Source organism: Mycteria americana, chromosome 3 (assembly GCF_035582795.1).
Source record: "Mycteria americana isolate JAX WOST 10 ecotype Jacksonville Zoo and Gardens chromosome 3, USCA_MyAme_1.0, whole genome shotgun sequence".
NCBI lineage: Eukaryota > Metazoa > Chordata > Aves > Ciconiiformes > Ciconiidae > Mycteria > Mycteria americana.
The window spans coordinates 40557672-40561684 of NC_134367.1; positions in this window are offsets into that span (position 1 = coordinate 40557672).

Here is a 4013-nt window from a genome sequence, read left to right on the forward strand (position 1 = left end):
TGGGAATTCACTTAGTGAAACTCTTGCTAGTCACTGCTTACTTTTGTTTTCTAAGCAGTGATCATGTCATCTGGCGCTTGACTTGAGGATCAGTGGTCTGCAGCGTGTAGGACTACCAAAGGCTACAACTGAAGTTGTACTGTGCTTGAGAAAAGGACTACACCCACCTGAGTACTCTGAAAAGCCGTGTCTTAGGAGACTGAGGCTGGGGAAGGTGACACTTCTAATCTTAATTTCTGTGCATCATAAATCCCTGGTTTGTAAAACGGTGATGAGATCACTACATTACCCCAGGGGGGTGGTCTAGAGATGGGTTTTTGCTAAGAGAGGGTTTTTGCACATTTCTGAGTAGCCATACTGCTTGAGAAACCTGTGTACAGCCCCCCCCCAAAATTTACAAACGGTAGATAGCCACTCTCTCCTTTTCCCTATCCCCTCAATCATATGTGCAGAGTAGTTAGTGAATTATTCTCAATAAAAGCAAAGTACTTCACCTTTTGATGTTGTTAAAGTAAAATCACTATACCAGAGATAAAGCAATAGATACTACTTCAGTTAATGCCACGAGTCTAACAACAATTAGTGATATCAAGAAAAGAAAGAAATATAGCTGCATCAAAAGGGACTGAGTCTCTTTGGACTAAGCATTACAATGAAAATCCATACTTGTAAGACACATGAGGGAGAGATAAGGAGCAAGGATCGCCACTCCACCAGGATGGAAATGAGAGTGATGTCCAAAGGATTTACTGAGGGAAGGAACAGCGTGGGTGATGGTTCCGTCTTCTAAGCCATACCTAGGAGCCCACTGGCACAATGGTGAGAGTGTACCCAAGGAGGAAGTATGTCTTGTTCAGCCCTGGAAAATCAATGACAGCATGTCTCAGAGATTATGTGAGCTGGGGCAAAATGAAGCCATGCATGGAGGTGATGAGCTGCATGAGAAGCCAATGAAGTTGGGTATGACACTGACAGTCTTCTGAAGTCCGCCGAGTCAGTTCATTGTTTCTGGATTCTCACTCTCGGGTAAGAAGTGGCTGACCTCAGTTTAGACTCTCTCAATCCTACACCTAGAAGATAGCAGAGAAAGCCCCTTTCTGTGTAAAGGCCAAAGAGCGAAGTCTGATTATTCCTGTAACACCTCTAAGCAGAGAAATGCCGGGAACCAGCATTCCTAGCAGCTCAGTTGATTGTTGAGAAAGACCACCCTGGAATGCTTGTGGTAGAGCATGAGAAATTCCAGCCACGTGGGATGTTTACCCAGCTAGCTGCCAGAGCCTGTGGCAGCTCTTAGTCACCTCAGAGCCAGCCCCTGAAGAGAGGGCTCCCTTGGCCTCAGTGTCCTGATTTCCTCTAGAAGCCATCCAGTGCAGCTAAGTGGCCCATTCTTGGCCCATTCCAGAATATTTTGAAACCAAGTATGTTGCAATGCCTGATGTGAGCTGCCAGGCCCTGTGACTAAGATGCCAGAAAGCAATACAGTGCAAAAGAGGCCTTTTACTGGAAGCCCTCTGCAGAAGCTCTAGAAATTACTTCTAGTAACATTTAACCCAAAAAGTCAAGACATACTCATTTATCCTTTGGTCCATGCTGGCTTCCAGAGTAAGACCAAGAGCTCGTTGCCCATACAGCTCTGCTGAGTGACCTAGAGGAACAATACAGAGCAACCCACTTCCTAGAGGGAAACCACAACGAAGGAGAGGTAATACCCATGCTCTCTCAAGGTACTGCTGGCTGGCTGTGGAATTCACCCTTGCCCAACCAAGGTTTGCAACACCTCAGCCCATGTCAGAACCAGCCCTGTGTGAGAGCTTTTATTATTAAGGAAGGAGGAAATAATAATTTTATTATTATTAAGGAGGAAATTATTAAGGAAGCTCTGGAAGAGCTTTCCTGAGACATACACCAGTGCTGAATACAAAGACTGGTCTCCACTGTCACGGAATGTGCCACTGACATCCTGGAGCATGGCTTAATCGCTTCTTTCAGAGGAGCAGAAGGGGAGAAAGGAAGGAGTCAACTAACAGTTACGCATGAAGTACTTTTTTCCTCTCTTTAGCCCTCTCTTTCTCACAGACTTGTTAGACACACACTTTCTGATGCTCTCTTGTCTTCTCTAGCTTTATTTCCAGCAGCCTCAGGTGTATTTCTGTGCATTTTCCCATGGCAGATATGACACAAGATCCTCCTTTCTGGAGGGAGACCTGGATACCACCAAACAGCACCAGCACCTTTATTTAAGTGATGAATCCCAGCTGGTCTGTTTACTTTAGGGTGACCGGATCACTCTCTAAGTGCCACTGACTGTCCCGACAAGATTTCCATTGGCCACAATGAAAACTCACACAAACCAGAGCACATGTAGGTACCGACTTGTGGACACCTAAATGTGTTTTGGCTTTGAACTGAATCCCAGCCAGGCTGTCAGCACAGGCCAGTGGAGCGGGGAAGCATAGCCAAAGGGGGTGTGAAAAGGAGGAGAGGAAGCACAACTCCCATTTTTGCTACCGCAGCTCATGCTATTAGGGATTCCCCCGGGATGGGGTGGGCAGTGCACAGCGCAGTCGTCCAAGGGAATGGGAAGATACCACACAGATGTTTTAATTCAAGTCACGTATGGGAACATGGGGACAGCGGAGCATAGCCATCACGGAAGAAAATACATGTTCATTCACTTTCCAGCCATCTGAGGAAACAAACAGACCAAATGAGTTCAGATTCCATCCCGCGGACTTTGGGTACCCAGGAAACCGGGGCATGACATCATCCAGCGGAAAGGAGACAGCAACCCGTACAGCCTCTGTAATGCTGTAAGAAACTGTCATTTCTCTACACAGTGGGGAAGCTTCTGTTTTTAAGAAAAAAATTGACCAGTCAGTCGCTGCTTACAATGTGCAATTGTCCACAAGTTGCGAGAAAGTATACGGAAGTTACAGCACTTCAAAAGCTGACTTTGAAAAATGTTCTTTCTCCAGATAATTGCATCATTTAGTAGTGGTAGAAGATGTGGACCCATACTGTGGATGCACAACTTAAAGGAGCAGGTGGGGCCACCAGTCAGTTGGATTTACCAAAGTGGCAATCACCCCACGCCGTACCCCTAAAGAGCTGTTTATTTAAGGCATTGGCAGGTTTTCCCCTCAGCATGCATATGCCAAACCGCAACTAAAAGCTTAGCATTTAACGATGGAAGGAAAATCTTAAAAGCGGTTCATGAATCTACACTAAAAACACTAGAGCTATAATTAAATCAACTCTTAAAGTAGTGTAACTCCTTTTAGGGATGAAATAACACTCTATTTTAAGCGTAGTTGGAGAAAGAGGAGGAGAGAGGTTGAATGCAACCCTTAAAAGAAACATTTTCGTGTGAAGGTTTGGAAACTCCTTTCAGCCTACTAAACATTCACCAAGGCTTCCTGTAAGCATTGGAGTTTGTCCTTTCGCTGCTAGCTGAATTTTTATCTCGCTTGACCTCCAGCCGCCGGCTGAAAGCCCGTCTCCAACCCGGCAGCAGCTGTGCTGTGCTGAAGGACATCGGTGGGGAGGACGGGACAGCGGGGGCCGGGATGTACGCGGCCGCAGGACAGTGCCGGGGGCTCAGAGAGCCCTGAGGGCCGGCGGGCAGCGGTGCCGGCCGCCCGGCGCACCGCGGCGCGGCGCGGCGAGGAAAGCGCCCGGCAGCCGCGGCCGGCCGCCCCAAGCCCAAGCCCAAGCCCAAGCCCTCGCAGACGCCCGGCAGACGCCGAGCACCTGCGGCTTCCGCGCCCGGCGGGCAGCGAGTGCCTTTGCTGCGGGCGGGTCACGGCTGCTCGCCCCGCGCAGCGGCAGCGCGGGCGCGCAGCCCAGCCCAGAGGCTCCCCGGGGCGGCGCGCAGGCTGCGCGGGGTCCCCGGCGGCTCGCCCGCTCCCCGCCCCGCCGCGGCGCTCCCCGTCCCTCCTCCCCTCCCGCAGCTACCCCGTCTCCCGGCCGCCGCTCCCGAGCGGTCCCGCGGAGCGGCGCGGAGCCCCCGCGGC